The 23,168-nt window shown below is 44.4% G+C and overlaps 1 protein-coding gene across 7 annotated transcripts in view; it reads right to left on the bottom strand.

Moving 5' to 3' along the window:
* The window catches only part of CYRIB (CYFIP related Rac1 interactor B), a 153,203-nt gene that overhangs the window by 91,823 nt on the left and 38,212 nt on the right, over positions 1–23,168 (bottom strand). For all 7 annotated transcript variants that reach the window (XM_067711267.1, XM_067711272.1, XM_067711275.1 and 4 more), the window contains exon 2: positions 22,748–22,800. The gene's annotated coding sequence lies outside the window, so the exon portion shown is untranslated. The remainder of the gene's footprint in view (positions 1–22,747; positions 22,801–23,168) is intronic.

Raw genomic sequence — 23,168 nt, 5'->3', positions numbered from 1 at the left:
GCCTTTAGGGGAAGGGTATTGGAGAAGCATAGCCTCAAGGGCCAGCAAAGCTGCAACTCTCGTGGGAGAGGCTGGGCAACTGTACTGCAAGCAGAAATCGCCAAGCTGTTGAAAAGAACCTATCAACCGTGGGAATCCTGATGTCTACTTCCCTATGGAAGCTGGTTCTCAAGTCCTAACCCACCTAATCCATTCATTGCTTCATTCATTTATTCCCTCTTGGAGCAATGCATTCTTGTGAAGCAGAGGGCAATAAAGCAGAGCTGAAGGCAGCTTTATTTAGCTGTGGATTTAGCCCCGCCAGGTTTTGAAGTCTATTCAAAACCCTTCACAAGTGAACCTCTCAGAGCCCCAGTTTCCCCACAAGTTTGTTGTAAGGATTAGTTTAGGTAAAATTTGTACAGTATTTGGGACAGAACGAAGCATACATTAAGTTCAGTAATTATTTTCAGTCTTGGATCCTTCCCCTATGCCTCCTTGACTCCAACATTTTCCTTAGTTTCTGAGCACACCCACCAGGTGACAGTGCACATGCTGGAGTTCAGAGCCTGAATCTGCCAGAGTGAAGCAGGGCACTCACTTCATCTCTCTAACCTTCCATTTCCCATCTGTGAAATGGTAATAAAAACCTATCCACAGGAATGTTGTGATGCTCTCATAAATACTATATAGGAAAATATGTTCAAAACCCCAAAGCACTATGTCATTACTGACTATGACTGCTATTATAGACCTCACTGTTTTCTTGGTTTCTCCCATTTAAAAAAATGATGACTTCAGCATAAGTTCCGTGGATTGTAATCACTGGGTCGAAGGATCTGAACATCGTTATGGTTCCTGATTGGCACGGCCCAATTGCTCTTAGGACCCTGTGAACAGCTGCTGTCATCGTTAACTCACATACACCATTCAGTATGTTTAAGCGCCTAGATTATAGCTTCCGCTGCCTCTGTGTCCAGTCTTTGTCCTCAATCTAACATTCAGGAACTTCTCTCGACTGCTTGTCTCCTCCTCTTCAAGGAGTGAATGAATACTGAATCCCTGAACAAAGAGGTGCCTTCCCAAATACTTCCAACACAGCCCAGGCTGAGAACTAAGACTCCAGGGTCAGGCCTTACAGATGCGCATCCACACAGTGGGTGCATTTAACGAACACAGAAGAGCACGAGGAAAGAGGCCTGCGAATGCCTGAGCAGCAGTCGAAGTCTGTTCAGCATGAGAGATGGCATCAGAGCTGCCCTTCGAAAAGAACCAAAGAACAAAGCCAACAGCTCAAACCCAATACGTTCCGGTTATTTAGCAAAGCAGTCACCAGTCTCTCCGGGGCCATAAAGTTGTCCACATGACCGGACTCCCCCAGTTACAGGGTGTATCTGTGAGGCTCCTCACATTTCCAAGTGTAACACATTTCTCACAAGTGGGCAGCTCTAGTTCAAGTTTCACCAGCCCTCTGAGTGACCTGCAGGAAAGCAGCAGACCCTCACTGCCTTGCATCTGCTGGTCCTTGCCTGCGCCTCCAATACGCTTTCCAGCATCTTCACGTGGCTGTCTCTCAGTCTCCAGGTTCAAGGGTCGCTTCCTCAAAGTGGTCCCATCATCTCTCCTAAAGTCCACCATCCATCATAAAGTCTTCCCTTCCATCATCCCCTCATACGTCACTGGCTTCTTCTTCCTTGATAGCACTTATCACAACCTGTAATTATTGTTTTTATTTTTGAGCTTAAAAAACATTTTAAGTGGACTTCCCTGGTGGCGCAGTGGTTGAGAGTCCGCCTGCCAATGCGGGGGACACGGGTTCGTGCCCCGTTCTGGGAGGATCCCACGTGCCACGGAGCGGCTGGGCCCATGAGCCATGGCCGCTGAGCCTGTGCATCCGGAGCCTGTGCTCCGCAACAGGAGAGGCCACAACAGTGAGAGGCCCGCGTACCACAAAAAAAAAAAAAAAACACTTTAAGTAAGAAAAGACTCTCAACACAATGTCGGCTCAGTGAAGACAGAGGCCAGGGCTACCCTGCCCACTCCGACACCTGTCACTGTGCCCACCCAGCTCTTAAGAGACCCTCAATAAATACATGGAATGATTTTTTTGGGTAAAAGTTTGGGTAAAAAGAGAGGTTCCTGGCCCCCTCTACCTTTCTTTCACTCTGATTATATGAATAATACATGTTGATTGCAGAAAAAAATTGGAAAATACAGATGAGCAAAAAGAAGAAAATATAAACACCCATGATCCAACCTCCCATACCATGTGGCTACACTTCCAAATGTTTTTTTCTGTGTCTATACCCATATAAAGATAATGCATATATTTTTATAAAAATGGTTCATATTCTGAATTATCATCTGCTGTGTTCATCTCAAGATTTATCTTAGTCACCTTTCCTTAACAAAGGTACTTCAGCACCTTGTTGTTAAAGGCTCTATAATACGTATGCACTGGACCATGCAGCTACACCACGAAGTATTTAACAAGTCTCCTAGTGTTAAGCTAAAGGGGAGGTCTCTTCAATGTCAATAAAGGTAACATGTTGTAATACAGCACTTCCTTCTTGACAAGCTTCCCATTTTTTCCCTCTGTGTTTGTATTGCTTTAGAGCTGTATTTCTACAGAACTGTACTCCCCGCCGCCCATTCACCACCTGGAGTTATTAGAGTCCCCGTCAACTAGAGAAGCAAAATTGTCTGCAGCCGGAAACGCTGAAGTATGACAAAGCCAGGATGATGCCTAGGAGTTCAATTCGGGAATCTGCTGCTGATACAGGCGACAGAAATAAAGAACATGTTTTCTTGCCAAGACTTTAACGTAAAAAGAGGAAAAGAAAGACTTTCTGTACGTCTTCACTTCTCCTTCCCAAGCCCTGTTTAGAGGCCAAGTTTTTCCCAAGAGGGATGGGCTGGTCCACGGAGTTTACTGCTGTTGTAAGCAGTCCACAGGCCAAAGCCCACTGCCCCGTTTAAAGCAGAGGTGGCTGCAGAAAAGTCTAAGAGGGCACGCGAGGATGTGCTGCCCTTTTCCACAAACAGCTCTCTCAGCCCCCTGTGTGGGTCGGGAGCCACTTGGCATTTTCAGCTCTGACAGTCACACCCTCCACGAGAAAAGGCCTCCCTCTGCCCACCTGGCACAGCAGACCCCACTCCAGCAGGACCCGTCAGTGTGCCAGGGCGCCCGCTGCCTGGACCACCTGCCCACCCCCACTGCAGGTGGGCCACCTTGTCAAGATGCACAGGCACAGGAGGGGGTCACTGAAGGTGGGGCTGAGATGATATAAAATCAGAGATGGTGCCGCAGGGAGGGAAGGGAGAGGAAGGGCTGGGTGGGCCTTTCCATTCCTGGGCCTCACCACCCTGCGACCCAGAAACCCAAATAGAGGTTAATCTGCTATTCCACCACCTTATATGGTACCCCATCGGAGGCAGAGGGAAACTATCTGTAAAGAAACAGAATCCCTAATTGTGTCATCGGTCACTAATTTATCGATGCCATTTAAAAAAGATTTTGTGGGACTTCCCTGGTGGTCCAGTGGGTAAGACTCCACACTCCCAATGCAGGGGGCCCAGGTTCGATCCCTGGTCGGGGAACTAGATCCTGCATGCATGCCTCAACTAAGAGTCCGCATGACACAACTAAGACTCCGCATGCCGCAACTAAAAAAAAAAAAAAAAAAAGATCCTGCGTGCCGCAATTAAGACCAGGGCAGCCAAACTAAATAAATAAAAATAAATCTTAAAAAATAAATAAATAAAAATAACAAAGATTTTGTCTGAACTTACAAAAAGGGAAGGGGGTGTAGGGGGATAAATTAGGAGCTTGGGATTAACAGATAAACACTACTATAGATAAAATGTATAAACAACAAGGACCTACTTATAGCACAAGGAAGTATATTCACTATCTTGTAATAACCTACAATGGAAAAGAATCTAAAAAACAATACACACATATAACTGAATCACTGTGCTGTACACCTGAAACTAACACAACATTGTAAATCAACTATACTTCAATTTAAAAAAAAAAGATTTTGTGTGTGTTTTCCAGAAATACCATGGTTAGAGAAAAGAGAAGGGAATTTGGTTTGAAATATAATGATGACAGAACGAACTATTACCGCCAACACCTCTGATCAATGGTTTCATTTTGGCTGGTTTGGAACAAAATGATTTCCAGTCATTTTATAATTCAATCCTTATAATGACATCATGAGAAAGATTTTATCGCTCCCAGTTTCCAGGTAACAAAATTCAGGTAAGGTACAAAAAGTTTTTAAGTATTTTGCTAGAGGTCACAAAGCTACTAAGAGATGGAGCCAGGATTAGGCCCCAGGTCCTAGAGCCGTTTATATTCATGAGTCACTCAAACTTCCTTGCTTCCCACCCCTCCTTTCTTTCTACAAACATTAATTAAACCACTTAATGTCAAAGCTCCTTCTAAAACACTAGACTAGTCATCTATAAAATAGGCACACGCAGAGCAAATAAGCCCAAATAAACTCTTAAATGGTTTTAAAAAATGTACATTACAGACTATCTTGGGTTTTGAAATTTGCGGTTTTAGTATTCAGACTCGGAAGGCTGTATATCACAGTGGCTGAGAGCTCAGACCCTGGACTCAGAGTCTGAATCCCTTAATTCTCTCATCTGTAAAAAAAATAGGAAAGTAGGGACTTCCCTGGTGGCGCAGTGTTTAAGAATCCTCCCGCCAATGCAGGGGACTCGGGTTCCATCCCTGGCCGGGGAAGATCCCACATGCCGCGGAACAGCTAAGCCCGTGCTCCACAACTACTGAGGCTGCGCTCTAGAGCCCACAAGCCACAACTATTGAGCCCACGTGCCACAACTACTGAAGCCCACGCGCCTAGAGCCCGTGCTCCGCAACAAGAGAAGCTACTGCAATGAGAAGCCCACGCACTGCAACGAAGAGTAGCCACAGCTCGCCACTAGAGAAAGCCCGCGCGCAGAAACGAAGACCCAACGCAGCCAAAAAGAAATAAATTAATTATTTTCTTTAAATAGGAAAGTAATGGTATTCACTTTCAGAATTATTTCATGTAAAGCACTTAGCGCACTGCCTGGCAAAGGTAAGTGCTCAATAAATAGCAGTCTCTTCTATTATTTGTTATTATTGTTATTATTAATTAACTTGCTACTTTCATTAAGACAGTATTTGCATAAAGCCGCCCATATTAGCATTACGTATAATAAAAACCAGAAACAAATGAAATTTCCCACGATAGGGAAACAGCACAGTTGGGTTTGAAAGAACTGTCTTTAGAATTAATGAAAACCAATTTAATTAAAATTTAAAAGCTCCTGCTTTGCCACTTAGGGGCCATATAATTTTGAGCAAATCATTTCTTTTCTCTGGATCTGTTTCCTCACTTCAAAAATGAAGGGTCTGCTCTCAATGACTCATAAGCCCTCTCCAGATTTAAAGTTTATATTCCTAAGGTTCTAAATAAATTATAATCCATCAACATCAAGGATAATAAGCAACCCCTAGGTACATAGAAAGATGACAGCAACATGATAAAATATTTTATGAATTAATAATCCCAACCTCCTTTAACCCTGTGTTTTTTTTTTTCTGTAACAGTGATCACCTCCTAACAGAATTTCTATTATGTTTATTGTGAATATGAAATAAGCAGAAGCACCAGGAGAACAGGGATGTAGGTCCGGTTGGTTCACCAATCTGTCTATCCCAAGCCACTAGAGTGATGCCTGGCACATAGTAGGAGCTCAATTAACATTTGCTGATTGAAAATTTGTGAATATTAAGTTAAAAGAGCAAAGTACAAAAGTATATACATAAAACAGAATGTCATTCATATAAAATATCTACCCTTATGGGGAAATGGCAAATGGGATCAGAGAAGTTAAAACTCAATTGACAACACAATGAGAGCAGGGATGAAAGAATTTTACTTTCCTTCAATGTTTTGAACAATTTTATTTGTTCAAAAAGATAGCATCCGAACAGAGAAGCATGTAGAGAGGAGAAAAGTGAAAGAGAAATGGAAGTAGCCACGGGAAATGGGAGTGGACCTGAAGGAGGGCACGAGGAAGGGCCGGGGCCATAGGGGATAGAAGGCTCTGGGCGGTTAGTTACTCTGTGAATGGAAACAGAATCACAGGGGCAGAAGGAAAAGTAGGTAATCTGATGCAGAAAAGAAAAGCCAATTTATTTTGAACTTTTAATTACAAGCGAATATCTATTAAACTATTCCCAGGTTGATAGAAGTTCCCCATTAACTGCCTCAATCAACGGAAGCTTTGGTGAATTTGAGCACTAAGGGGCCCTTGGGGTGTTACCTGTTACTGTTCTCATCAGTCCTGAGCCTTCTCTTGAGCTGCTGTTGTGGATGCAAGAAGAATGAGGCCCACATACTACAGTTAACTGGTAAACCACAGGTCTTTCATGAACCAACTGACCGAAAATTCCATCCAGGGTCACACACTGGGGGGAACACACAGAGTACAGGAAACAGCCTTCCCTTCCAGGGGATGAAAGACACACTACCTTATTACAATACAAAGCAACACACAACTGCCAAAGAAATTGATACAGACAAATGGCCTGGAAAATTAAAGGGAAAGAATCATTCCTTTTGGTTTGGGGGAGTCCAAGGGGAGGGGGCAGGGAGGAGATGTCCAGCCTTGTCCTGAACTTTACCAAATCACTGGGCCCCTAGTGCTGTTTGTGGACTTAATCTTGAACCCTTCACCTGGTCCTGTCTTGCCTTTGGGATCACATGCTACTCTGAATGCCTCCAGCCTCCAACCGCTCGCTTGAGCTGTTCATCGCGGCCATGCCTTTGAACTTTGAGCGAAGCAGGTCAGATCCCCAGCTGGGAGAGTTCTTGGGACCGACCCGTGTTTCTCGTTTCCAGCACATAACATAATTGTAATTGTATGGTGATTTGTGTACTTCCCTGAACACTGTGAGCTCCAGCAGGGCAGAAGCCATCCTGTTTTGTCATCGCTGTATCCCAGTGCTAGCACAGAGCCGGGCACCATGCCTGGTACAAGGCACGCACTCAAACCGCTGCAGCTTGTCAAAGAGATGGCATGCATCCAGGCTGAGTTAACCCAGGCCTAGGGCCTTTACCCTACTCTGAAGCCCTAATATGGCCACAGCCCTGGAACCAGGGAATTGGATAAGCAGCTTAAGAAGGTGAGATTTAAGCCCTCCCCAAAGTAGCCAAAATGATAAGGTCATTAGCTGTGTGACCCAAGAGTTGAAATACAGAGCTTTAGACAGTACAATGGGGATAAGTCAAACAGGAGCTAAGAGCCTGGGAAGAGTTTAGATTCTCACAGTTTCGAATTTGGGGGCTACAGAAGAAAAGATATTGCATAAGGTTAAAAAGAAAAGAAAAGAGGAAACCTTTCCAAGAGAGAACCAATATGGCCCAAGTTAAGAAGAAGCTTAACCGGTTTAGCTAGCTTCCTCTCTAAAATCCTGGTGCTGATTTCATGTTAGAAGACAGGTTTAAAGAGAGAGCATCCCTCCTCAGTTTCAATGCACAGAAGAAGAGAGCGGAATGCTGCCATGCCCCAGCTCTGGTCTTGTCTGAACCCACAGGCTTGGAGAAATGTCTGTGGTATCCATTTCAGCATTTTATTTAACATTTTTATTTAATAGGTCACTTGTATTAATGAGTGCCTGCATCAGAGTTTTTGAATGAATCGCCTAATTTTAGACATGGAAAGAACCTTGGAATTGACCTTTATCTAACATTTTGCTCTTTAGAAAGTGGAGGGGCCCAAGACAGGTCCAGAGGGGACCCACAGGAGCAAAGCCCCCCAGGCCTGGACTCTGGGCCCAGAGTGAGGATCACATGGGTTCCCATCTACACTGTCAGAGAACTGCTGAGTTCGTTTCCAAAGGTTAGTCTGGATCACTGAGGCGTCAACAGAGTCCTGCAAAAAAATCTCTACTAATAAGCAGTGTGTAACATTCAGTGTGGTATCTGGTGTGATCTTCCAGGGTAAACAAGGTCAATTAAAACATTACCCTTATTTGGCCCTTCATTACTCACAAATCTCTTCCAAGGTAGAAAAAAAAAAAAAGTTAGGAGACATGTACGGACGGATAAAGAAACAAGTGGGGCTTCCCAGGTGGTGCAGTGGTTAAGAATCCGCCTGCCAATGCAGGGGACACGGGTTCGAGCCCTGGGCCAGGAAGATCCCACATGCCGTGGAGCAACAAAGCCCGTGCACCACAACTACTGAGCCTGCGCTCTAGAGCCCGCGAGCCACGACTACTGAGCCCACATGCCACAACTACAGAGGCCCGCGCACCTAGAGCCCGTGCTCCGCAACAAGAGAAGCCACCGCATGAGAAGCCTGCGCACTGCAACGAAGAGTAGCCCCCACTTGCCGCAACCAGAGGAAAGCCCACGTGCAGCAACAAAGACCCAACACAGCCAAAAATAAAATAAAGATTAAAAAAAAAAAAGAAACAAGTGGAAATGCAGATTTCATGGGACTTCCCAATCACCTTTAAGTGAGGAATGGTATCGTTCTTGGTGGTAATACTGAACTATTCACAGAGTTCCTATAAATACTATTCCTGCTGTTGTGTCTTTGCCCATGCTGTTCCCTCTATTACAAACACCCTTCCCACCACTCCCATACTTCCCTTCCAAACTACCCACCAAGACTCCGGTCAGGCATCTCTATGGACATTGGATAAGGATTTCAATGTGAATTACTTCCTGTTTTTACCTCTTTCAGTAACACACAGCCCTACTTAACCTGACGGTCCTCCTAGGATGTTTCAAAAAGACTAGCAATGGTATGAGGTTTGCATAGCACCATGTCCTCCATTGAGAAAAGAGCTACAGAAATACAAGGTAATGTTTTATTAATTTATTTCACCTGATTCCTTGAATTGATTTTGATGGACGAATCAACCAACCCAAGATTAATAGCCTGGTTTACTACACTCATTTCTCTTTCCAAGCCACAAGCCAAAATAAACTCTCCCTCAATTTATAATTTTGCAAAATATGCTTTTGCATATCGACTCCCGAATCCACTGTGGTTATTAAAAGGATGGCTGCATCTGTCAGGATGGTCCAGGTTACTCTGTGGTAACAAACAAGCCCTAAATCTCAACCCCAATGATGACCACACTGGTCACTCTAGGATCAACACAAGGAACCCAACAACTCCATCTTTGTAGACTTTACCTGACACTCTGGATTAAGCAACTCTGTAGCTGACATCAGTTTCAAAGACATGACCCCCTGCTTTCTTTATCCAACCACCTATAAAGCTGTCTTGCAGGGCTGCCGTACGGACTGGATGTGATCCTGTTTGTTAGACACCCAGGACACTGCCTAGCTTATAGGCAGCAGTTGGTAAATGATAATGGTGGCTAGTACCCCTGTCATAACCATTATCCCTACTCATCTTCAAATGATGATAATGATGTTATTATTATAATTCTCATACACCAGTGGTTCCTTTACTCCTCGGCACATTGGAATCACCTGGAGAGCTTAGACACTACCAGTGCTTGTGTCCCAGCCCCGGAGTCAGTGAATTAATGCATCTAGCCTGTTGCCCTGGCTTTAGAATTTTGAAAGCTCCCCAGGTGATTCTAATGTGCAGACAAGTTCGAGAACCACCATCATAGAGGCAGCAAGTTTCACATCTATACAGACACATATGTCCCTGTGTACACACACCAGCTGGTCTGCTCCCAGGTCCCATAAATCCAGCCACCTTTATAACAGTGGTGTTCATATCATTCGGGTCAGTGAGGTTATGAGTGGCAACAAATAGCCCCTAAATATTAACCCTAACGACAACTACAGTGGGCACCGTCCAGGGTCAACTAGATGAGCCCAGCAACCATGTTTTTCTGGTCTTTACCTGACACTGAGGCCTATGGAGTTTACCCCCAGACCTTGTTTCCTCTTTACTTTCACAAGTTTGTCAGGCCCATAGTAAATCAGAGCCAAAAAATTATACTAGTGGAGACAGATTGGGAGGACATCTGGTCAAAGGAGAGCCACCAAAACTATTAGTAACTGAGACTATGAGTTTGTTAATTCTCGATCCCCAAGACCCAAAACATAGTAGCCAACTGAAGGGAAATGTGGATAAATAGGTAAATTCATTATCATCACTAATTACGTAAAAAGAAGTGAAAAGCAGATGCAGAAACTCAAAAAGTACAGCATCTAAGTTGAAAACCTTATGGGTCAAGTGTTTACCAACCATCATTTTGATTTCCCACTTTTGGTTCCTTTCTCTCAGGATGAAATTACATCTGCTGGGGTGGAAGTGAGATCAGGAGATCTATGAACAAAACAAGGGCCTCTCACCTGGCAGCAAAGCACAAGATACGCACGCTGGGTGCAGGCAACAGTATGAACATGGACATTTTGCCACCAGCACACGAGCAAAATCATCTCCTGCTCTGCTGCATACTAAGGCTCTGCAGAGTCTGCAGAAAACTAAAAATCCAACTCGTTTGCCGTTGTTTGGGCCGTTTAATTTAGGAATCACTCTGGCTTTACATAAACTGTTTACCAAAAAATGTATTCTGTGCTGTGAACACTCGCGTTAACTCGGGGCCCAGGGGGAGGAGGCATTGTATACGATTACATAATAGTTACTCTATTATTTTTATACCAAATGGAAGTCTCAGGCAGCAAAGTCAAAAGGAGAGAGAAATCATTTTTGTAAAATTATCTGAATGCAACCATCTCTCCTGATGCACTGTGAGCTAACAATGGTTCTGCTTTCCTCAGAAGCTCATTCAATTATCTGTTGCTTATCTGGACCAGGGAGAGGGGTTTTCCTCCCATTTAGACCTAGTTAAAGAAAAAAAGCAGGCAGGATCCCGCTAATAAAAGCCTGAAATGAAAAGCAATACCTACTCCCAAGGCCCTGCTTATTGTGAAGGAGTCATCGGACGAAGCTTTGCAGGGTCTTTGTTAATCTATTTTCACTACATCACAAAAAGGAGAAGAAGAAATGTGGAATCCACAGGCTCAAAACACCTTGCTTTCCTTTCCTAGGTGTGCAATTACCAGCAAGCCACTTAACCTCTCTGAACTTGTTTGTTCACCTGTAAAATGGAAATACCTGCCTGACAAGAACATTATAAGAACTGAGAAAACATGTAATGTGCCAAGCCTTCAACAATGTAAACACTCTTTCCCCTGATCACTGCCAAACTCTCAGGAAGCTCACTAGAATGGGAGCTTTTCAAGAGAAGGGACAATGCCTTACTCATCTTTCGATACCCAGATCCTAAACGCTGCCCCTTAGAGAGAGCAATTGCTTCTTTAACATCTGTTCCATTCCTCTCCCACCAAGCAGCACCCCCTCATTCATTCAGCCCTCATCTCCAATTCCAGGGGTGGGTCCGGAATGGTCTAAGCCAATCAGTGTTATCCCATTTCCTCTGCCACCGTGATTCGTTGAGAGATAGAGCGCATCCTGAGACGATCCAATCCGAGGGAAGCTCAGAAATTTTGTTCCATGGCTCTGGGGAGAGATGGTAGCTCTTTCTTCCCTGGATATAAACAAGCAAGCTTGCGTTCTGCGAGGTACCAGCAGCCCGGCCACCACAAATGGAGAGCTCTCCCCTGTACTTCTTCGAGCACGTGTATTCTACGTGGTGTCTCCTGGTGCCGAGCAATACAGAAGCCCTGCTGGCAGCCCTCTCACTATTATGAAGGGAGTCACCAGAGAACAGAGCCAACAGACAGAAGTTCAGAGCCAAGAGAATCACAAAAAGAGGAAGCTGGAGCCCTGACCAAAGTGTGCCTGAAACCTACATTACCTCTCCATTTCTTGGTTATGTGAACCATTTAACTGCTTCTATCAATTGTCCAATTTGAACTGGGTTTTCTGTCCCTTGCAACTCAAAGCAGCCTAATACACCCTCTTGCAAGGCTGAATGAATCACTGAACAAAGAATTGTGCAGAAGCATCATCGCTGTGCCAGTGACTTAACTCAGACTTCAAATTCCCTAGGAGCACGAGCCCTCACTGGTCTTGGTCATCCCACATCCCAGCGCCTGACAGAGTTCCTGGACCCTGGTCCTCAATAAATACTTTTTTTTTTTTTAAGATGTTGGGGGTAGGAGTTTACTAATTAATTTATTTGTTTTTGCTGTGTTGGGTCTTCGTTTCTGTGCGAGGGCTTTCTCCAGTTGCGGCGAGCGGGGGCCCCTCTTCATCGCGGTGCCCGGGCCTCTCAGTATCGCGGCCTCTCTTGTTGCGGAGCACAAGCTCCAGACGCGCAGGCTCAGTAGTTGTGGCTCACGGGCCTAGTTGTTCCGCGGCATGTGGGATCCTCCCAGACCAGGGCTCGAACCCGTGTCCCCTGCATTGGCAGGCAGATTCTCAACCACTGCGCCACCAGGGAAGCCCAATAAATACTTTTTAAAATAAGTGAATGGAATGAAACCAAAGCACCTGGGGCTTCAGAATCTTCCAGAGCCCCACTCCCCAGATGTGCCTCTATCAGAAGAGCCTGAAGAGGAAGCTCGTAGGATTTGGAGCCATCAGACAGGCCTGAGCTCAAGTCAAAACTCCAAATGCACTTCAGCTTTCTCCCCTGTAAAATGAGAATAATAATACGCATCTTCCTGCGCAAGAAGGGCCACGTGAAAGCACTCAGGGTAGAGGCCATATTCAGGAAATGTGTATTTCCCTCCTTCTATTCAGCTAACCCTGCTTCATACCATGGGTTCTGATCCAGAGTTCAGAAGGTAGAGTCATTATATGTACATGATGGTGGGCCACACCCCAGATCACTCAGCAGAGCCAGCCTTGGGACTGGTAACGCACACCCTGAGCCTCCCATCCTTCGACACAAACCCACTCCCTTTAGGAGAGGGGTCTTGGGCAGAAGGCACATGTAAAACTAGGTTGTCCAGCTTTCTGGCTATGGTGCTTCCTTTTGGCTTTGCTGGCTGCTTCCTCAAAGAGGTGTGAGACTTGTGCAATTGGCAGTATCCCAGATCTGCACATCCCTAGAGCCTGTTGATTCAACCATTTACAATGATGCAGAACTCAGCTCAACTGTCAGCTCCAAGAGGGGCAGCAGCCTCGCTTCATTCACTGGGCTACCCCCAGCACCCACAAAACACCCAATGAAATATTTCCTGAGTACCTGAATAAAGATGAATGTGTGGATAAGCAAAGAGCGATGAAATCAAGATTTTTGAATAGAACTGTAGTAACACCCTGTTAGTTAGGACACAGAGTGCTGGTTATGCAACAGGTAAATCAAAGACCAGGGAATGAGAGAGGGCTTCTGGGGCTGACAGGTGTGGACCAAATTCTGGTCCTAGAATTCTAGTGCCTACTCCTGGGGCCTCAGGCAAGTTCCTAAACTCTCTAAGCCAGTTTCTCTCTGACAAACACAACTACCAAGATTAGATAAGAATTCTTAAATGCATCTGTAAAACAGGGAGAAAAGACTGAGAGAATATACACCAAAATATTAATAGCAATTAGCCCTAGGTAGTTAGATCATGGAAGGACTTTTATTTTTCTCTTTTTTTGTGTGCATTTTGGATTTTCTATAAGGAACATAAATTGGTGGTCTAGTAAAAATAACATGAAAATAAAAGTAAGGTGATGGCGATTAAAGCATCTAGCCTAGAACCTATGACACAAAGTAGGAACCCAGCAAATGTTTCGTCCCCATGAACACCCTTCAGACATTCGGAAACAGCCATCATATGTCTCCTATTTCTTGTTAAGTATCTCAGCTACTTTAATGTCATCCTTACATGACTTGATTTCAAGGCTCTCTTTTATCCTCCTCTCTGCAAAGGCTCCATCTGTTAAAACCCCACTCTGGGTATCGTATAAACAGCTCACAGAATCAGCAGCAGCTCTTGTTTGCTCATTCATCTGTTAATTCATTCACTGGGTAAACACTGATTAAAAACCTACTATATTGGACATCCTTGCTTTTGCCTAACCCCCGTTCACAAATGGTTCCCAGATTTTCTCAGGGAACATCTGCCTTCCCTCATTCTCGGTTCTTGGGCTCTGGGAGGTGCAGACCCGACCCCGGCTTCTTCAAGGGGCGGACATTTAATCCAAGGCGGCCAGTCAGAGCATCTCATTCACCTGGCCACAGGGATTGGCTAGGAACGGGCACCAATCAGGGAAGACCAATCAGAGATATTAAGACTTTTGTTGAACTGTTGGGTAAGTGGCCTTTTCTTCCCTGCTGCTAGAACTGCTGACAGATATCTTGCCACCGCAATCCAAAAAGAAATAGTAGGCAGCGCTGAGAGATGGAGAAAACCTGTGTAAGCCTTAGCAACACTGTCTAAGCCTCCATACCTTCAGTTCCATCCCTGGACTTTGCAGCTACATAAACCAGCAAATCCCCTTTCTGTGGAAGCCAGTTCAAGGTGGGGTTCTGTTACGAGGTCAAAAGAATCCTAACTCATGAAATGTGGAGTGCCGTGACATAAGCTGCATGCTGGTTATAAACAGATGAAGCGAGAGGATCCAGGCCATCTTTCCTGGCACCTGGTCTGAGGTGGAGACAGCTACAAACAACTACAATTATTTAAAGCCAACAGAGCTTCCCTGGCGGTCCAGTGGTTAAGACTCCGCGCTTCCACTGCAGGCGCCATGGGTTCGATCCCTGATCGGGGAAGTTTCGCATGCTGCGCGGTGCGGCCAATACATAAATAAGTAAATAATAATAACAACAAAAGGGCATTAAAAAAATAAAGCCAATAAGATAATTGCTTGAACTAAATACTACAGAAAGCAATGCTCAGCGCAGTGGGAACACAGGGAGGAGTCAGGGCAGGCCTCATGCAAGAAATATCACTTCAACGTCCTCTGTATCTTCATTCAGGCAGTGAAGATAGCATTACTGTTAGGGGAAGTCAACACTGTTGATACACAGTCATCTCACAGTAAACCAAAACCATGACGTCCCACACTGCAGGATGGCCAATGACACTTAAAGCACTAAAGGGTGGTCTCTGGATGAGCCCACAAAACAGCAACAGTCGAGAGCAGGGTCAAACAGCCCTCCCTTGCAAGAATTTCATCCCAATGTTACAGATGATGTTACACTCTTAAATAATATTCAGGTCAGGTTTTGTGATTTTGATTCCATGAACTTAAGTTTTCACTCCAGTTTTTCTGCCCATTTGGATTACTGTTGATCAAATCACAAAAACATCACAACAGGGCCTTCCCTGGTGGCACAGTGGTTGAGGACCTGCCTGCCAATGCAGGGGACATGGGTTCGAGCCCTGGTCTGGGAGGATCCCACATGCCGCGGAACAACTAGTCCCGTGCACCACAACTACTGAGGCTGCGCTCTAGAGCCCGTGCTCCACAACGAAGAGTAGCCCACGCTCGCCACAACTAGAGAAAAACCCGTGCTCAGCAGCGAAGACTCAACAATGCAGCCAAAAATAAATAAATTAAATAAATAAATTAAAACAAAAACATCACAACAGCCCTCTCAAGACGTATAACCTATTTACTGAATTTATTACCAAATGATGAGAGAGAGAGAGAGAGAGAAAGCAAGTCTCTGGTTCCATAAAACGTATCATGATGGGCTAGAAATGTGGCTGATTGCTGAAAACAACAAGGGCAACAATGAAAGCACCTCTGGGAACATCTATTTTGCTAAGAAAGGCCCTGAAGGTCGCTCTTTTTAAGTGAACAGAGCCAGTGTCTCTTAGATCTTTGATGATATGAACTCAACAGGAGAGTTGTGAAGATAAAATAAGTCAGAAAAGGAGGACAGCACAGGACAAATTCTCCTTGCCTTTGTGGTTTCTAAACACATCAGCGATTCATTTGGTCCAGAAACACAGCTCCAACTTTCCAGAGCAAAGAATCTTAGAGCTGGAAAAATTAACACTGATAGAACACTTTCATGTGGTCTCAAGAGAGATTCCGGGGATTAATGGCAGGAGGGAGAGAGGCTTGAGATGCCTTGCGGATAACTGGGATTGCTAAGAAGCGGCTTGGTTCCCTCTGTTCACAAAGCACTTTTAAGATTGCTGTTGAATTCCACTTCTTCTCCTTGCGTGCCACATGACTTCCCACAAAGACTTTACCTCCCCTCTTCCTGAAAATGGGATTATTGTTTATCACACACTGACCAGGCCACTACTAGAGTCCGGGAAGAGTCAGACAATGGAGAGACCCACAGCGTATGACAACACGGGCAAGTGCCTGGTACTTGGCATGTGCTCAATAAATGCTGGGGATCAGCAACCCCATGGAGACCTGCCAATCTCCCCTAAAAATAAGAGGGGTTTGGGTTGAAAGCTCCCAAAGTGAAGTTTTTGTTAATTAGTTTGTTTTTAACAATAAAAATATCATATGCTTATGCCTAAAAAAAAAACAAAACAATTTTTGTTATTGTTGCTCTGTGCGGTGTGTGGGATCTTAGTTCCCCTGGCCAGGGATCAAACCTGTGCCCTTGGTGGTGAAAGTGCAGAGTCCTAACCACTGGACCGCCAGGGAATTCCGTAAAAATTTTTTTTAAAAAAAGGATATACAGGGCTTCCCGGGTGGTGCAGTGGTTGAGAGTCCGCCTGCCGATGCAGGGGACACGGGTTCGTGCCCTGGTCTGGGAAGATCCCACATGCCGCAGAGCGGCTGGGCCTGTGAGCCATGGCCGCTAAGCCTGCGCGTCCAGAGCCTGTGCTCTGCAATGGGAGAGGCCACAACAGTGAGAGGCCCGCGAACCCAAAAAAAAAAAAAAAAAAAAAAAAAAGGATATACAGTAAGATATCCTCCATCCACCCGAGACCCACCATTGCCTCAGCTTTTCCTCAAAAGTTAAACAGGGGGGCTTCCCTGGTGGCACAGTGGTTAAGAATCCGCCTGCCAGTGCAGGGGACACAGGTTCGAGCCCTGGGCCAGGAAGATCCCACATGCCGCGGAGCAACAAAGCCCACACGCCACAACTACTGAGGCTGCGCTCTAGAGCCCGCGAGCCACAACTACTGAAGCCATGTGCCACAACTACTAAAGCCCGTGTACCTAGAGCCTGTGCGTGCTCTGCCACAAGAGAAGCCACGACAATGAGAAGTCTTCACACCGCAACAAAGACCCAACACAGCCAAAAATAAATTAATTAATAATAAAAAAGAATGCATCCTGGAATAAATGGATAAAGAGAATGTGATCTATTGTATATATGTATATAATGAACTATTACTCAGCAATAAAAAAGAAGGAAATCTTGCCATTTGCCACAACATGGATGGACCCTGAAGGCATTACGCTAAGTGACATAAGTCAGAGAGAGACAAATACCGTATTATCTCACTTACATGTGGACTCTAAAAAACAAACAAACAAAAAAATCCCTAATCATAGATGCAGAGAACAGATTGCTGGTTGCCAGAATTGGGGGTTGGGGAGTTGGAAATATGGGTAAAGGGGGTCAAATGTACAAATTTCCAGTTCTAAAGTACATAAATCATGGGGATGTAAGTACAGTGTGGTGACTATAGTTAATAATACTACAGTCCATATTTGAAAGTTGCTAAGAGAGTAGATCTGCAAAGTCCTCAGCACAAGAAGAAAAAATGTTGTAACTATATATGGTGATGCATATTAACTAGACTTACTGTGGTGATCATTTCACATTATATCCAAATAGGGAATCATTATGTTGTACACCTGAAGCTAATATAGTGTTATATGTCAACTATAAAGAACATCTCAATTAAAAAAAAAAAGAATGGGGACTTCCCTGGTGGTGCTGTGGTTAAGAATCCGTCTGCCAGTGCAGGGGACATGGGTTCAATCCCTGGTCTGGGAAGATCCCACATGCCGCGGAGCAACTAAGCCCGTACGCCACAACTACTGAGCCTGAGCACCTAGAGCTATGCTCCGCAACAAGAGAAGCCACCACAATGAGAAGCCCACGCACCACAAGGAAGAGTAGCCCCTGCTCGCTACAACTAGAGAAAGCCCACGCACAGCAACGAAGACCTAACGCAGCCAAAATTAAAATAAATAAATTTACATATATTAAAAAAAAGAATGCATCCTGGAGATGATTCCTTCGTGGTATATAAGACCTACTATTTTAAACAGTGGCCCAGTATTCTCCTGTAAGGATATACCATAATCCCTTCAATCAATCCTCTCCTGACATACATTTATTTCAGTTGCTTCCAGGGTCTTGCTATTTCAAACAATGCTGCAATGAACATACATTACACACATCTTCACACGTATGTGTAACTACAGGAAAGATGAGATTTATAAGATAAAACCCTTGAAGTGGAATTGCGGGGTCAAAGAGTACTTGCACTTAAAATGTTGGCAGATGGTGCTGAATGGCCTTCAAAGAGCTTGGACTCACTTTCATTCTCACCAACAGTGTCATAAGGATACCAGTCTCTCCACACACATTCACAAAATGTTTTCTTGTTTCTTAAATTCAAGGGAAGAAAGTGGGGGCAGAGCTCCACTCTTGTCCCACTGTCTCTTCCTGCCCCTGAGATATTACACATGATACTACTACTTCCTGAAAATTCTGCCCCTTGGATGCACAACCGAGAGATCAGAGCTTAAAAAAGAATGAACGTCAGACCCCCTGGTTTGCTGAGCTGGCTCAGACTGGCTCAAAAGAGCCAACTACGCACATCTCTTCCCAAGGCCATGTTCACTGACATTATGTCGGTAGCTTGAACTTGGTCGTGGTGGAAGTATTTATACCATAGACATTGGTAAATGCTACAGTCAGGGCTTCTTTTCTTTCCCCCAGAGAGACCTTTGTCAAACATCAGCCCATCAATTCATACTATCGTGGAAACTGAGGCTCTGCTACCCTTCTTTGAATATTTCTGCCCTCAACAGGGGCACAAGTTCTTGGAACCTAAGGACTGGAGGAGATCTGAAGGGACAGCTAATTATTCTGTCTTCTAATGATGCCTCTCCCCTAGTCCCTGTGCTGAGACCTAAGTAGTACCCTCTCCTTCTCTCCTCCATGCCTCTCTACCATATTCCTATCTCTTTATCACTTAGTGCTTATTCTTGATGATTTTCTACAGTGTAGTAATTGCAAACACAGACTCTAGGCTACACTAGGCAACTGGGGGTCAAATCCCAGCTCCATCATTACCAGCTCTGTGACTTTGGGCAAGTGGCTTGAACTACTACACTTTAGTTTCTTCATCTATAAAATACAGATGATAATGATAATGCCTTCCTTATAATTTTGTTCTGAAGATTAAATGAGTTAATGCAAGGACACAGAACAGTGTCTGGCACATATTAAGGACTTAACAAACGTAAACTTTATTATTGTCTTCCAGTTCACTAATTATCTCTTTCACTATGTCTAGTCTGTCAGCTAACCCTTTTGTTAGATTTTAATTTCAATGACTACTTTTCATTTCCATGTGGCAGCTTTTCAAATCAACCTATTCTTTTTCTGTCTTTCATTACATTTTTGAATCACCTTTAGTCTTTAATCATTTGAAAATATACTGGCTTGGGACTTCCCTGGTGGCACAGTGGTTAAGAATCTGCCTGCCAATGCAGGGGACACAGGTTTGATCCCTGGTCTGGGAAGATCCCACATGCCACAGAGCGACTAAGCCCGTGTGCCACAACTACTGAGCCTGCACTCTAGAGCCCGCGAGCCACAACTACTGAGCCTGCATGCCACAACTACTGAAGCCCGTGCACCTAGAGCCCATGCTCTGCAACGAGAAGCCACCAAAATGAGAAGCCCGTGCACCACAACTAAGAGTAGCGCCTCATCGCCACAACTAGAGAAAGGCTGTGCTCAGCAACGAAGACCGAACGTAGTCAAAAATAAATAAATTTTAAAAAAATAATAGTTAAAATGAAAACATGATACTTTAAAATATATATATATATGTACACTATCTTATAGTCTCTTTTAGATGGTTCTATTGCTTTCAACTCAAAGTCATTCATTTCCTGAGAAGTCCATATGATTTAATTGTGAACTCATCCCAGGGTTCTTTCTGTAGGAGTCCTGTTAGGTCTGGGTTGTTGAAGTATCCTCGTGGAGTGATTCTGTGTTTGTGTTAGGGATTCCCACAGTAGGCAGCCAGTTTTTATGTTAATTTCTCAGCTTGAGGAGTTCTCATATCTCATGACAATAACAATATAGATTCCACAACCACATACGGTACAGCCCCAGGTTTTTCATTTCTTGCTGGTGACTTTTTTCCACTCAAAACAAGCTTCCTCTCTGTTTCTCCAGACAGTGGAGTTTTTCTAGCCCCTTTTCATGAAGACGTGTAATGTTTAACGCTCCTGGGCACTCAAGTCCACCTTGGACCCAGGGCTCATTTCTAGACCCACTGTGGTCTTAAAACCTTAACTCCCAGACTCTACAGCCTCCATCTGGGTGCAGAAGCCCCATAAGCTGTCAGGCTTTCAGCTCACATAACCATTTGGCTTAGACATCTCTCTTCATTTTTGACACTTGTAGACTTCCCTTTCTGATGAGCTCCCCTAGATACAGTTGTTGTATTTCAGTCAACTCTGTGTTCCTATCAGGAAGGAGTCACACAAGTCAGTCCACCATGTTGCCAGAAGTGTTCCAGGTCACCAAGTCTAACACACCCAATTACCCATGCTGGAGTTCTGTCCACATTACAACTGCCTCTTACTCAAGGGTTAGCCTCTAAAGTCTACTTGTAATATTGAAAGTGGAAGGGCATCGGAATTCCTCTTGATAATCCCATAATAAAGGCTCATCACGGAGACGGACAAACCATCTCTCATTAAGTGCAACACAGCCAGTTTTTTCTTCAGCACTGGATTGCGTTTCTTAGGTTGAGCACAAGAAGAAATAGCCGGCTTGGATTTGGGGGCCCACGTTGTATGATAATTAAAATCTATAAATATGAGAAACACACCCAATAGCACAAGATGCTCACCCCCTAAAAAGCCATCGGAACAAAGACCAACAGAAGGAACAGCAGATCTGTGTCTCCCATTCAGCTCACTCCAAGAGACGTGCCTGCTTGGTGGAAAGACAGGGTCACCCACGCTATTTAAAGTGTGATTTTTACCTCTATTTTGTTTTTGTTTGTTTGTTTTATTTATTTTATTTTTGGCTGTGTTGGATCTTCATTGCTATGCGCAGGCTTTCTCTAGTTGCAGCGAGTGGGGGCTACTCTTCGTTGCAGTGCGCGGGCTTCTCATTGCTGTGGCTTCTCTTGTTGCAGAGCATGGGCTCTAGGCACGCGGGCTCAGTAGTTGTGGCTCGCGGGCTCTAGAGCATAAACTCAGTAGCTATGCCGCAAGGGCTTAGTTGCTCCGCAGCATGTGGGATCTTCCAGGACCAGGGCTTGAACCTGTGTCCCCGCATTGGCAGGCAGATTCTTAACTACTGCGTCACCAGGGAAGCCCTCTATTTTGTTTCTGTGGAGCAAGTATATATGGATCTGGATAGGATAGAAGCAGGAACCTATGCTATGACAGACATGATCTGACTTCTATAAGTCAGAATAGTGGCTATCTCCAGGGGCAGTACTAACAGCAAAGGGGCATGAGGGAACTTATGTGACGGGAATACCATGTATCCTGATCTGAGTGGCGGCTCGATGAGTGCAACATGTTAAAAATTCATCAAGATATATGATTAAGATGTGTGCATTCTATGGGTATGACTGAATCATTCTGCTGTACACCTGTAACTAACACATCATTGTTTTTTTTTTCCATTTGAAGGTTTTAATGTTCTTTTTCTTTTTTTTTTTTTTAACATCTTTATTGGGGTATAATTGCTTTACAATGGTGTGTTAGTTTCTGCTTTATAACAAAGTGAATCAGTTATACATATACATATGTTCCCATATCTCTTCCCAACACATCATTGTTAATCAACTATACTCCAATATAAAATTAAATTTTTTAAAAAAGATGTGCATTATGCAGTCCGTAAGTCATACCTCAACTAAAATAAAAGTTTAAGGCATGCAGGAGAGACTGCTGGATAACATTCTGCCAGTTCTGTCTTCGTTCTCTGGCTAAACCTCTCCAGAGATGGACAGTCAAATGGAGGGGAGTGAGGGTACCAGGAAGCGTAGGGAAAGGACAGAAAAGGGAAGTGCCCTTTCGGGGGTAGAGGGCACCCAGGCTCACAGAACTGGTTTTCCGTGAGGGGCTTTACAAGAGCAGCAAGTTTACAGTGGTTAAGAGCAGTAATTCTCGAGCCAGACTGCTGCACGGGAATACTGAATCGACCCCTGCAGTGTACTGTTTGTGTCCGTGTCCCCCCGCCAATATTCATATGTTGGAACCAACCCCTCATGTGATGGTATCTGGAGGTGGGGCCTTTGGGAAGTGATTAATTAGGTCATGAGGATGCAGCCCTCATGGATGGGATTAGCACCCTTATAAAAGAGACCTCAGAAAGCTCTCTTGCCCCTTTCACCATGTGAAGTTATAACACAAAGAACCAGGAAGTGGGCCTCACCAGACACCGAATGTGCCAGCACCTTGATCTTGGATTTCCCAGCCTCCAGAACTGTGAGAATTAAATTTCTGTTGTATATATGCCACCCAGTCTATGGTACTCTGTTACAGCAGCTTGAACAGACTAAGACGACCCGTTCGTTACCAGTGGAATGAACTTGGGCAAGGTTACTTCTCTTCTTTGAACCTCAACTTTCTAGGGCTGTTGCGAAGCTTAAGGTAATTCAAATGAAGCTCTTAGTTCTGAAGCCGGGTGGTCAAATCCAGCTCTGTTACTTACCAACTTGGTAACCTTGAACGAATTACTCAAACTCCAGGCCTCAGTTTCTTCTCCTGTAAAACAGAGTTATAGCAAGGATTAAGCAAGTCACAAGATTCCAGCACACAAGAAAGCCTCCAGTAAATCCTAACCACTGTTGTTTTTTCCTGTACCAGGAATAACAACCCAGTATAGCATTTCTATCCAATAGCATTTCAATCCAAATAACATTTCTCCCGACCATTATAGTTTACAGAGCTTGTTTCACAAACGTTTTTCTCATTTAATGTTCAAAATAGTCTTGTGTACTACAAATAAAGAAATGAAGATTCAAAAAAAAAAAAAGGAAATGGAGATTCAGAGATGTTAAGTAACTTGCTGAAGGTTGCACAGCAAGTAAAGAGCAAACCCAAATCAAACTCCTCCGACGAAGGCACAGTTT

Source organism: Pseudorca crassidens, chromosome 17 (assembly GCF_039906515.1).
Source record: "Pseudorca crassidens isolate mPseCra1 chromosome 17, mPseCra1.hap1, whole genome shotgun sequence".
NCBI lineage: Eukaryota > Metazoa > Chordata > Mammalia > Artiodactyla > Delphinidae > Pseudorca > Pseudorca crassidens.
The sequence above is the reverse complement of the archived record's forward strand: the minus strand, read 5'-3'. Positions and strand labels throughout refer to the sequence as shown.